The sequence below is a fragment of the Culex pipiens genome, chromosome 3 (genome assembly GCF_016801865.2).
Source record: "Culex pipiens pallens isolate TS chromosome 3, TS_CPP_V2, whole genome shotgun sequence".
Classification (NCBI taxonomy): Eukaryota; Metazoa; Arthropoda; class Insecta; order Diptera; family Culicidae; genus Culex; species Culex pipiens.
The window spans coordinates 15,574,832-15,588,747 of NC_068939.1; the positions used below are offsets into that span (position 1 = coordinate 15,574,832).

Sequence of the window (13,916 nt, forward strand, 5' to 3'; positions counted from 1 at the left end):
TAGTTAGAAAGCTGAGAAAATTCTTTAAATCGTGATGTGTTTGGATTTTTAAAAACGATAATATAACAAATATGAAAAATGATAAACCACGCGCGCGCGAGTCACGAGACGGGGGCCTTAAATTTGAAAAATCAGACCATTATTTGCTGAGATATGGTCATTAGAAAATGGTGGGTTGTTTTGGTGAGATTTAGAAAACTTCAATTTTTTTGTTTCTTTATCTTAAAGCGGCTCTATCTCAGCAACCCGAGGTCCAATCTTCAATGTCTCGTAGACAATTTCATAGCAAATTTTTTGAACTTTTCAAAAAAATATTTCGCTAAAATCAAACATTCGGTGGCTATATCTTGAAAACGGAGCCCTTTATCAAAAAATCTGTAGAGTAGTTTTCGATTGCAAATTCATTTTTGCATTAAAAAGTAATGTCAAACTTGTTTTTGCATGAAACTTTGATTTTTTTCCAAAAATCACTATTTTTTCAAAAAATCATACCCCGGCGGCAGATTTTTTGACCATGTTTCTCTATGGCTCAAAAGTTGCGAATTTTTGTCCCCTAAAACATATAAAAAAATCTCGAAAATAAAAAAAAAATACGTATTTTGGGATATTGAATTTTTGTGAAAAAAAAAGTTGATTTAAAAATCTGCAATTTTTTTTCCGTGTACCTATTTTTTTCTCAAAAGTCCTCAACAATACCTACAACTTTGCCGAAGACATCAATTGTTCAGAAAATTCACTCAAAAGTTACAGCTGTTTGAATATTTACATACCATTTATGTATGGACAGCAGCCAAAATTTTATGGATACTTGTATGGATGAAAAAATCACAGCAAATAGTTTATTTGGTCATATGGAAGGCCCCCCACGGCTTGTCTAAAGGTTATTTTTATGAAACTTGATTGAACCTCGGTAATTCTTTCTTGAGCTTGTTGGGGGGACTCTCCCGAGTCAGGGAAAGTATTTTTCAAAAAATTTGATCGGTAAAAATTGATTTTATCTTGTTTTGAAGTTTTGATACAATTTATTTAAGCATAAATCATGAAAAAATATTAAATAATTCACAGAAATTATGATGTTTTTTGTTGTTATTTTATCAAAACAGCCACCCTAATGACCTAACAAAAATTATGTATAAACTATTTTGGTTAGAGAATCCCGAAAATTTGAAGCCGTTCCGAGCATTTTAGAGTTTGGTCAAGCCGTTTGGTTAGGAAATTGTTGTATTGTACGGTGTTACAACATTTTTATTCAACAATAAACTTGAGTCGCTTAGCAGAATTTTGTAAGGAGTTTAATAATTTGTCTATATTTTTTGCCTTCCTCACTGAGGTAAGGCTATAATCCTGCTCTAAAAATGAACTTCGTATAAAAACGTCATAGACCCACCTTCATGTATACATATCGACTCAGAATCGAAAACTGAACAAATGTCTGTGTGTATGTGTGTGTGTATGTATGTATGTAAACTATGTCCGGATCCACCATCCGACCCATTGTTGGTTAGGTTATCAAAATACCTTTCCAACGAGTCTATAACATTGAAGATCTGGCAACCCTGCCTCGAGATATGGCCTCTTCAGTGATATTTATGTACTTTTTTGAAGCCGGATCTCACTTAAATGTATGCAAACTATGTCCGGATCCACCATCCGACCTATTGTTGGTTAGGTTATAGAAAGACCTTTCCAACGAGTCCAAAACATTGAAGATCTGGCAACTCTGTCTCGAGATATGGCCACTTAAGTGATATTGATGTACTTTTTTGAAGCCGGATCTCACTTAAATGTATGTAAACTATCTCCGGCTCCACTATCCGACCCGACGTTGGTTAGATTATCAAAAGACCTTTCCAACGAGTGCAAAACATTGAAGATCTGGCAACCCTGTCTCGAGATATGGCCACTTAAGTGATATTGATGTACTTTTTTGAAGCCGGATCTAAAAAATAGATGAAACTTGTGTACAGCCATTGTTGTGAGGAAGGCTCCAACCACATAGGTGGATTAAGTTAGTTTTCATGATTTAAACTTAAATGTATTGTATACAAACTTCAATTTTTACCGATAGAATATTTTGACAAACAGTTTCCCTGTCTCGGGAGAGTCCCCCCAACAAGCTTCAGAAAGAATTACCGAGGTTCATTCAAGTTTTATAAAAATAACCTTTAGACAAGCCGTGCCCCCACAAAGTTTGAGCCAAATAAAAAAATGCAAATAAAAACCATTTTCGGTTTTGGTAGAGGATTGCTCTGTTTCAGAAAACAAGGCAGAATCCTGAAAATGTAACTATTATTATAACCACCCTTACACGGCGTGGGTCACCCTAATGACCAAACAAAAATTTGTGTCTTATTATTTTGGCCGAAGAACCCCCACTGCAATTTTGAGCCGAATCGAAGCACATTTATTTTTTTTTCTTTAACTTTCATATGGAACTGCTGTATAGTAACACTATATTGACTTTTGATTTGTCTGTCCAATGACCAAACAAAAAAATGTATTATTTGTTCTTCCAAACATATCTCTTTATAATTTTAAGGTTAAAAATATTATGAAATCATTCAAAAATCTATGTCGGGAGAACATCGTTGTTTGTGATAAGGACAATTTTTTTCACTCTGATACAAATTTACCAAGCTTTTTGTTACTTTTTCACAAAAAAGAAACAGTTTTTTTTATTTAATTTAAAGTAACCATCTTGGGCCCAAGCTTAATTCAAAGAATTTTAAGTCACCATAGCATCACAAAAACCATATTTAAATTATTTTTTTTTGCAATTTGTTCATTTATTTTTGTAAAATTATGAATAAAAATTGATTTTTTTTTTAGAGTGTGATTAAATAATCCAGAAGGGTCATTTTTGCATTTAGAACAAAATTTTTCATTTTAAAATTACGTGTTTTTTTAACTTTGCAGGGTTACATTTAAGAGTGTAACAATGTCCTACAATGTTATTTCAGATTCGAAAAGTACATTAAATTTCCCATAAAATGACATGTCCCACGATTTTTGACAGTTGAGTAACGGAAAATGGCAGCGATTTTAAAACTATTTTTTAACTTATTTTGATGAAAATACGTTTTTTCGGAATTTTGTTTTTTTTTTTAAATTTTGCGTCTAATTTTACAGAAAAGTCCTTTTGACATTTCTATCTCTTCACGGTTGTGAGCTTCAAATCACTGAAAAACGTGTCTTAGTAAAAAAACAGAAAAATGAAAGGGGTCGTACCGCCCCAACGTCACGAGATAGCGAAAAATGGACCTCGGATTCGTGATCAGGGACCAAAATGACCCCTTAGAGCAAAGTTTTACGCAAATCGAAGAGGGGTCGGGGCAACTTTTTCCGATTTCGTGTGAGTTGGTAGAGAATTACCCAAGTATAATTTCTTATTCTTATTTAAGGTAGAAAGGTAGGTAGGGTAGTTTTGTCACTGATACCTTTTTTGTTTTTTTTTTGTATACCCCTGTTTCAAAAACACTTAAGGAGCAAACAAAATGGTTTTTTGGAACTTTAAACAAACCCTAGATATAAAGTGACAAACGTTTGTCGAGATACTATTTGTTAGAATTTTGTTTGAAGAAATCCGGGATTCCAAGATTTTTTTCAATTAGAAAAATATTTTGCTCAAATATTTTTCAATCAAGAATTGGGAAATCCGTCATGATAAATATTTCAATAAATTTTGTTTGCTGGAAGAAAATTGTTGGTTTCATGACTTTAAATAAACTTTTTTGTGATTTTTTCAAGCTTTTTGTGAAACATCTTCAATTCACCCCTGCTTTACACACACCAAAAACCCTCAAACCGTACGATCACTCTCACCTGAAACCAACCCATCGTAGTATTGATGAAATAACTTTGCACAACGCACTCACCACTACCACTGTTCAACGAGTTTTCCACTCTGGCACGCAGTCTCCCCGGCAAGCAGCCTAAGCCACTTGATTCATAAAACCGACGGCCGGTGGAAAACTCACGCTCAGTAGTGACCGAAGCGCCCAGTCCGGAGGACCGAAAAAAAGTGACTTTCGAGGAAAATTGATTCGCTCAGTCGCCTTTTCCATCAGTTGTTGCGCGGTTCGTGTTGAAACTAGGTAGGTTTAGAGTTTTTTTTTTTTTTGTGTGTGGGGAAATTTTTCTCGAAAAACCATGCGTCTCCATCATCGTCGTTGGAGGAAAATACTGGTGCTGGCTGATTAATGGACTCGTAAACACATTGTGGATTTTCCGGACAATAAAGTTGGTGTGTGACAGTTAAAAGTTGAAAATGTTTAGACATTAGCAGGACGTTGTTGGAGGAGAAAAATTACGATCGTTAGAAGTGACTTTTCGCGCGTTGGCCAAAAGTGAGTGAGAGTGACTTCCGATTGCGTAATTGGTGGAAATTGTTTAATTTTTCCGGCATTTTCCCAAACACATCCCCGCCAACGCTACAAGTGGGGAGCAGGAAAATGTATAACTTAGTGTTTATAATTCAAGCGAAAATCCGTCGAGTGAATCCATCATATCGTGAAAATTGGGAAAGGAAAAAGAGTTGAAAAACGTTCGACAGCTGTAAAAATATTTTCCGAGCTTCCGATTTCCACCGAATTTCCACCGTCGAGGGAGCTAATAAATACACTGAACTGAAGGAAAAAAAAAAGTACAAATCTGTTCTCGGAATGTGACGTGTGTGTGTGAGATAATGTCGGTCGGTCGTGGCCCCGGATCTTTTAAGGCTGCCAAAAATAACGAGCGCACGGAAAATTCTTACCTGGCTGCGGGAAAGACGATGATCGTCACCATCAGCGAAAAGGAAAATTACAGGTCCTGGGAAGTGGACGAAAGAAGCAGGATCGTGGTGAAGAGCCAAATTTGGTGGGGCTGAAGAAGACATGAAATGAATTATGGTGGAGACGCATGGTTGATGTGGAGAAGTTCAAAAGTTGTCTTTTTGTTATTGTTATATATAAATACTTCTTTGTGAAACTCAGTTTGCTTTGAATTGTTTGTTAAGGTTACACATAATTTTTAAATAAATTTATAGAAAATATCATAAATCATTAAAAATAATCTGGTTAATAATATCAAAATCAGATTACATTTTTGTTTTTGAAGACTGATGTCAGTACATTTCAACAAAAAAAAAAATGAAGAAAGATAAATGCATCCTAATTGTCATTTATACAACCGTCAAATTGTTGATTGGTGAATTTTGAAAGAGATTCACGCATTCAAATCTGTGATTTGATTCTAGTGAAGCATTCTTGAAGTGACAAACCAAATTAACTTTGCCCAGTAAAGTTTTCCTCCTCAACTCAGTTCCACTCACAAGTCTGCAAAGTGCATCGCTCTGTCTCACTTTTCCCTCTCTCAAATAATTAATTAGTCGCCATGAGTGACAAGTTTATAAAAAACACACACGGAAAAAAAGGTGTGAAAGCAATCTCCACCGTTCAGGAATGCCAACAACCGCAACACAGTACTCTAAGCCGGCGGTGCCAATTTGTCAGCTACGGAAAGCTGGCAACACTTCCTCCCGGTTTTTTGTGTTCTGAAAATGGGGGCGGTCACGCGGCACTCTTAATCCACTTTTCATAAGCACTCACCTGAGGCGAAGCTGACTTCTGCCTGACAGATGTCTGGCAGTTGGCCCAGAAACTGAGGGAGATTGCTGGCGGGGTTTAACCGGACCAACAAAGGGCAGGAATGTTGATTACGGGATGTGGCGATGAATTTGTTTGGTTGAGTTAGGAACGGTGAAGAGATAGAGATTTTTCTTGATAGAAAAATGTTTTACGCACTTTAAGAAGCAATTTCCAACAAATTTAGAAAATTTTCAAAAGTTAGTTAACTTGCTGAGACCCATTCCCATTTCTTGACTGGCTTTAAGCTAAAAAATTGCCTTAAATCCTTTAGTAAGCCAATTTTGAATCTTCAAAAAGTATAAGGAAGAATCTCTTCTATTAAAAGCTTAGATTTGTTGATTTTACTTTTTCCATTTGAAATTGCCATTGTTTTGAATTGTTTTGGGTTCAGCTGTGGCTGTGGTTTTAGCTAACATTACTTTCTTCAATGTCAAAATAATTATGCAATATTTTTTGTTATTTATGTTTCAAAATAGTAGTTTATGCAACAAGTTGCAAAAAGAGGATTTTTTCAGCACGAGTCGTACATTTATCCAACGAGGTTCACCGAGTTGGATAAATACGACGAGTGCTGAAAAAATCAAGTTTTGCAACGAGTTCCATACAACATTTTTTGCAATTCCAAAAACACCCATTGAGTGAAATTTTATGTCAAATTTTCATGTATTTTGTCAATAAAACGTCGAATCAAAAAAATGTTGAAAAGTGATACTTTTCGAAACAAGTGCTGAAAAGTTCAACTTTCCAGCACCCATTTCAGTGCTGAAAAGTAGAACTTTTCAGCATTTATTTTGAAAAGTGTTACTTCTCGATTCTGTTATATTTGGTACAGAAAAGTAGGCTGTTTCGTCGTTCAAGAATTACAGGAAAAGGAAGTATTTTCACGACGGAATTGCAAAAAATATATTACGCAACTTGTTGCAGCTTGAAAGCTCATGATTCCATTTAATGAAACTAAAAAATAAACTTACTTGAAATAAAAAATAAAGCAAAATAGGCAAAAAATAATGTTGTAGAACAAGCCTAATACGATTGATAAATAACAGAAAACAAACCTGATACATCCAAATACTAACAATAATTCATGAAAAAAGAGAATCGAAGTTTTTTTTTATAACAAAAGATGCATAAAATGACTTAGAAGTAGAGTCCCGAGAATTCCCGGGATTTCTCGGAAAAAAATGTTTCCCGTTTCCCGAGAAATTTGTAAATTTCCCGGGAATTCCCGAAATACAAGCAGAAGTATACATTTTGCTACTTTTTGGCACCCATGTTTTGAAATTACACAAAAAAATATTAGTTAGAGAACCTGATTTGATTTTATACATTTCAATATACTGTTCATATTAAACTAATCAGCTTGTCTGTTAATTTCATGTCAAGGTTTAATTCAGATAATATTTATTTATGAAGCATTCACAATTAGGAATTTTGTTTGCTTATATGTTTGGGCAACAAAACTAACACTATTATGGAATGAATATTACCTATTTTAGTTTTGACAACCTATTTTAACGATATTTTTTGTTATATCATTTGAAAAAAAGATATTCACCTCTTCCTGCCAAGATCAAAATTGAGATTTGTTTAACATTTTTGTTTACGTTGACCAAATTGGATGAATATTGAGTTGATTTAACTAAATTTATCAAAAAAGGTTGTTCGAGAAGAATGTATTCGAGAAATTACTGTTTGAAGTATTAAATTTACGAAGCACGTGAGCTACCAAGGGCGTAAGAGGGTTAAATATGGAAAAATATCGTTTAATTTCAACCACTTTGAAAATTATTTTTATCTCATTAATTTATTGAGCCATATAACCACCCGCATAAACGAGAACTTTAAAAAAACTTTTTGTTAAATGGTTTTCTCACCATTTCAGAGATCGTAACCACTATTTGAAAAAGGGTAGGAAAACCTTAAAAATACCATATCGGAAATGGTACCCTACCATTTTTCATAAAGTTCGACCATCTGAATTGAGGGTGGTTAGCAACGGTAACCTTAAAAATCCCCGAACAACGTTTCGTCAAATTACCATTTGTGTAATGGTAAAAATAAAGTTAATTTTCGCGAAAAAGCGACCTTTTTCTCCCGGTTTTTACTGTTTGAGAAATGGTATTTAAATAGTATTTTAAGGTTTTTCTTACAATTTTTAACCTTGCTGCTACTATTTCAGAAATGGTGTGTAAATGGTATTTTAGGGTTTTTCTTGCTGTTTTTACCGAGCGCTACTATTTTGGAAAAAGTTTTCACATGGTTATTTAAGGTTAATTCTATAATTTCCTGCAGTTCCACTATTTGCAAAATAGTTCTAAAATGGTTTTTTAAGGTTTATCCATACATTTTCGACCTGTTTTTACTATTTGATAAATGGTTATTAAATGGTAAGTTAAAGTTTATCTTAAATTTGTATACCTACCAAATTTGTACAGAATTGTTCACTATTTGACGGATAATTCACAACAATAATATTAGAACTTTTTTGGCTTTAATTCTAGTTGATTGCCGATTCTGTTTGGTTGATCATACTGCCAAAGTCGCCCAAACCTGAAAAAAAAGAAAAAAAAAACACAAAGTATCGAGTAGCATGTAACATTAAAATATGTGTACTTATCTGATGATTCAAATGATTTCCTTAATTAATGCCAATCGTGCGTTCGCTTCGATTTTGTTTTGTCGGTCGGCTGCCACCAAGATCTCTTTTGATTGCCGATAGAATCCTCCAGCACCAGCTGTTCCGTTGTTTCAAGTTCTCCACGGCGCTGAAATGATTAACAAGAAAAAATTAAACAAAGTATCTGGTAAATCAAATAATTTGTTTGAAAATTATACCTGCGCACAAAGCGTAAACAACAACCAGCCGCACAAACGTTTCACTTCAGACTGTTTCTGCCTGCGCCTGCCTGCCTGCATGAGAGCAGGTTGATTGGCGCTGTGAGCAGGTAACGAGCGTAGCAGAAAAGAGAGAGCGCACAAACAAATATTATTTTGCGTTTAATCCAAAATATATAAATTGATTCAGAAATATTTATGCGAAATGTGTGTGTGAAATTAACAAACAATTATTTAAGACATGAGAGTCTGCAATCTGACGATTTCGATTGTTTTGACCGTGTCCCCCAAAAAAGTCCAAACGATTCCAATTAGGGGCTATTACCAGACGAGCATCAAAGTTTATAGATCGCAACGAGATTAGCGCGTTTCCTTTGATGGTTGTTGTAGATTCTGCGAAATATTACTTTCGCGGAGGTCCTGAAACTTCACTTCGTCGGGGTAAAAGCCCTATTTTTTACCAACTCAAACGAGTTTATCGACTTTATACTGATCGTCAACGGCGAAGCGATCTTTCTTTCCTATTAGCCGTACATCCACACGTCGCACAACGACGGAACAGGGCCGGACAGCAGAGCTTTAAAATGTCACAAGGCGGTGGCGCCATCACCGTGTGTAACAAGAACAATTCCAGCCGGATCAGCTCTCCGACCGAGATGCACCGTCGAGTTTCCGCTCATCATACTCAACATTCGGCGCTTGCCAAGCTGAAAGTCGAAATCGCGTCGACACAGGTGCCAAGACACCAATTAGTATTGTCCGTTTCTTTCAAAGGTACACGCCGCGCGGCATTTCGAAATATGCCGTAGACATTGTTGCCAGCGATTTTCTGCACTTTTGGTGCAATTAAAAACAAACCTGCCAACAATTCCAGACGATTCGAAGAAGAAGATCAACAATTGATTTGACAGCGCGCATTTGCCGAAAGTGCGGCGCGTCGTTTCGAGGCTGGTTTGCCGCGTGTCTTTCTCGGGAATACGCGCAATACGTACAATCAGTCTAAATAAAACTGTTATGTTCCGGCCATAATGTGTCGGTACATCAATAATATAAACATTGTGAAGCAAACATTTCGAAGAGTATTGAAAAACTGGCTTTGCCCACTCCGTTCTTTTTCGGCCCCTAAGTACTCAAAAATTGACCGCCATCCTCAATTCGTGCAAGCTCCATGACGGCCTAAAAGTCCATTACCCTAAGTGATACGATCACTCGCAAAAAACACCGCGAATCGAAAACCGTCAAGTTTCGCGCTAGTTCATACACCGCGAGACCAGTGTGGATCATCAGAAGCACGTACCACCGGCACTCTTCACCAGTCCGAACGAAATTGCCAAGCCGCTGCCGTTCATCAACAGGTTCACGGAAAAGCTTACAATTTTGGCAAGTGGGACGCAGCCGCTACCGCAAACGAAGGGTCATTTTTTAAGAGAATCCCTACCAAAATAATCATCCATGTTGTCTTGGAAGCACTGTAATTTGCGCTTGAAAAAAAATACCTTCCAAATATCGAATCAGCAGGAACAGTTTAACACCGTCAAACGTCTCGGCGTTTCCAATCACCGATCGATGCTGGTTGATGTAGTTTGATAGAGCCAACATCGAGTCCACTTCCGGATTGAAGCGCACCTCGTACACGATCTGGATCGCACGCAATCCTAATGTATTAAGTCATGAGCTGAGCTGGCGTACCATTTGTTCGCATCCGGTTGACCGGTCTGAAACTAATCGCGGTCGTAATTTGCGACATCTGTTCCGTCAGCTGAATCTTATTTTCGTTGCTCCTCAAGTGTTCATCAGCTGCTGCATAAATCGGCCACACCCTGCATTCGGAATTGACAAGGCCGGTGCCAAATCATCTGCCAACGTCGGAACCGATCGGCCTGACTCAAGCGGCTGATTCAACAGTCCCTGAACAAAACTGCGACCGACCACGGCCAGGTTCGACGAAACGATACTTGCCCGACTCGAACAAGACCAACCCACTCGTTCCGATCGTCGGAACGTTGCGAGCCAGTTGACCGTGGCCAATAATTTTGCGCTGCGATTTGTGCGTCGTCTCCGGGATGCGCGTCTGGAAGCCAATGTCTGCCGAATCTTTCGCACTTGTTTCGCCGGAACCTCAGTCTTCCGACGAGCTGGACTGGCTTAGCAGCGTATGCCCCAGATTCAACCGGGAACAAATGCACAAAATCAGCAGCAAATCGTGGACAAAACGGACGAAAAAACGCGACTCACGACGGAATTAGCCAAAACAATGTTTTGACGTTTCTGTTTCAGTTCAGCGCAGCAGGCCGTTTGTCGTTGCGCGAGATATTTATTAGTGAGAAGGAAAGAGAGAGCGACAGCAACAACTCAGCTGTTTATGTTGACAGATTTTCAGGAGGGGGTTTGGCCATTTTTGTCGATCGATGATAAAATCGATGTCGACTCTCTGATATTATGGAAAGTTGGATGCAAGTCGATCAGTACAGGAAAGGGAACGTTCTTATATTACGTGATGCAAAATCACGCTAACTGTAACTTAAAATGGCACTTTGCTGAGTTCGTTTTCGCACTTTTTCATACGAATTTTTCAGTTCGACTACGATTACCAAAAAAGTGTAACTGTTGAACTCTAGATTAAATTTTCAAAACAACCTATCCCTCATGGGTTTCCTATGCAGATAGGACCTTTTGAAAATTTAATCGAGAACTAAACAATTAGTATGGGGAGGGAGTAATTGAACTCAGTGATGTGCGATTTCAAGTTACAGTGTAGAACGTGTCAGATTATAAATATATAAAATAAATTTACGTTGATTCGGTTAACAGTGCAAACAAAAATAAAACGTAAAAAAATCGAAGAGATTTCACATCATCGCTGTCGCGAAGTTTTGACCCAAAAATAAACAGAAACAGTGAAATGGGTTGAAAATCATCAGAATCACTTAGCGGAACTTGAACATATGTATATTATGTAAGTGTGAGAGTTTTCTTTTCTGAACATCGATAAAATTTACGAGTGTTTTTCTCTTTGGTGGCAGGTTGTAAAACTGCGATTTTCCCATCAAATCTGGTTTCTGGCTGCATTCTGGATCCTGTGCCGGTGGCCACTTCTAACTTCATCCACAATCCTCGCAAGGCACGAAGCCGTCGTTTTGTAATACGTCGTAACAAAGATGCTCCACAACCCACTAAGAATTTTGGCTCGAGCCTCGACTCGATTCAGGCTCGATCTCGAGCCAAAATTCTCAATCGACTGCACCTCATGAAGAACTCGTCCCTCAAGCTTCCGGTCTATTCACGTGCCACCTGAATCAGCATGATCACCACAACACACCTACAGGATATTCAATCTGCTAAGAGCGTTAGAATCTGTTAATTCGGAACCAATCCCGTTGAAAACCGTCCCGGTTCAGCGGAACCCGTAGAGTGATCATCGAGTGAAAACTTTTTAGGGGAGCCTTCTCAGGGTGTCCACTTCGTGCTGATATACGTTGTGTAATTTGTTGTTTTATTGGGTACGATAACTTGTTAGTTAAACTATGTATCAAGTCAAGGAGGGAATTAGCCGGAAATTTACATTTGATCCATAATAAACGAACAAATCTCAAAACTAAAACTAACTGAATTCTAAGCTTGAATGTGTTGCCTTAGGGCACTTTTAAATTGAGAGAAAGTAGGTTTGTGCTTAATGTCCACGGGGAGGTTGTTCCAGCAGGAAGCACCAGCTGTCAGCACACTCTTGCCGCTCGATGTTGTGTGTCTTGGGACGATCAGGTTCCGCGTTCGTTGCTGCTGGCCGTGCACTAGATGTTCTTGAAGATAATCAGGCAGGTCGCCGTCGCACCCTCGCTTAATGAAGCAGCAGGTACGTAGGTGGTAGTTGGCCAGTAGGTCGTGTCCAAGGATGCTGTTCCGAACTGCGTTGTGTTGGGAGGTTTGGCTAAGAGAGAGCACTTGGGATTGGTGTTGATCAATTAAACGACATTTCAGGGCAATCCATTTTAAATCTTTGGTTGTACAAAGCATCATTGTACTCAGAAAAATATTCTTTATCGTTAAGAACAAACACAAATTTAAGCTTAATTTAAGAACCAATTCTTTATGCTTATGATGAATATTTGCATATCAATTGGAATGATGACAAAAGGCTCAATAAAATTGTCTAAATTTAAAACAAAAACATAACATTGATAAAAATTACATATTAGTAAAAAAAAAGTGTCGGAAAATTGATATTTTACCAAAAAAAGAAAATTTGCTCCAATTCAACAAAATAAAATCAAAGTATCATCTCATGATGCAGGGTTTTCGAAAATGCGTTTATAAGTGCCAATTTTGCAAATTAAAATTTAATAAATAAATTATGTTTTGTGCCCATCTGCTCGGATGTATGTTTTAAACTATTTTAATTCTAAATTAATTCTAAAGAATTCGTTGAAAACAATCATTGTAGAAAAAAAGTATAATATTAAAATTTACTCTTTGTTTTGTGTAAAAAAAAACTTTGCAAATCGTAACTATTTTTCAAATAATTATTTTATGTTTCCATATGCTACTTGCGTATCGAGATGACTATTTGAACTTTAAAATAATCTTTTGATATACGATAACCATTTCAGCAAATATACTTAAATAGTTTTTCAAAGTCGTCAAGAAAAAAAATCACCGTTACTAACTATAAAATAACTCTATTACGTATGGTAACCATTTAACAAAAAGTTATCGAGGTCCGCCAAATAACATTATTACAAATGGTGACCTTATCTCATAAGGTTTTTTTAAGTTCCTCACCAGAATCGATATAGTTTTCGTTTATCCGGGCATGTAACTAAAATCATACCATAAATGGAACCATGAAAAATCATTAAAAAACACCTTCGTTTCATATTTCATGATTTCATTAAATTGTGTTTCAAGTCAAATAGTGCTAGAAATTAGATTTTTAAGGGAAATTCAATGATTATAGATTTATTCACAAGATGAAAATACTTGTTCTGGAATAAGTTATTTGCCATGAGGAACATTATTTCTGCATGATTTTTTCCAATTCAAATTTATGGTCATTGAGACAAATTTAAAAGCAATTTTATTGTTGTGGAGCATAGATTTTCACTGTCCAAACACCTTGAGTAAAAATTACTTCTCAACAAAAAAATACTAATAATATTTTGTTTTGATTTGGTACGATTTGAAAGGCAGCATAAAAAATTATATATTTTCTCAAAGTTGCATGATTTTTTACAAGCAGTCAAGCCAGTAATTGATTCTCACTGATGCTGCTGTTCTATACAATTCTGTTGCAAAATATTAATCAGAAACAGGACCAAAATAATTTTCTTTAAATTTCAAATGTTCCGGGAAATTTGTTGAAAATTTCCTGTTTTCCGGGAAATTCGTAACCCTGGGAAATTGGACGCTCTACTTAGAAGATCACAAGAAAAAAAAGTCTAAACAAATGAAGCAGTATCA

At 36.6% G+C, this 13,916-nt stretch overlaps 1 protein-coding gene across 1 annotated transcript in view; it reads left to right on the plus strand.

Moving 5' to 3' along the window:
- The first annotated feature begins 3,936 nt into the window (after positions 1-3,936).
- Positions 3,937-13,916, plus strand: part of LOC120418017 (uncharacterized) — a 32,385-nt gene continuing 22,405 nt past the window's right edge. The window contains exon 1 of the mRNA XM_039580260.2: positions 3,937-4,094. The gene's annotated coding sequence lies outside the window, so the exon portion shown is untranslated. The remainder of the gene's footprint in view (positions 4,095-13,916) is intronic.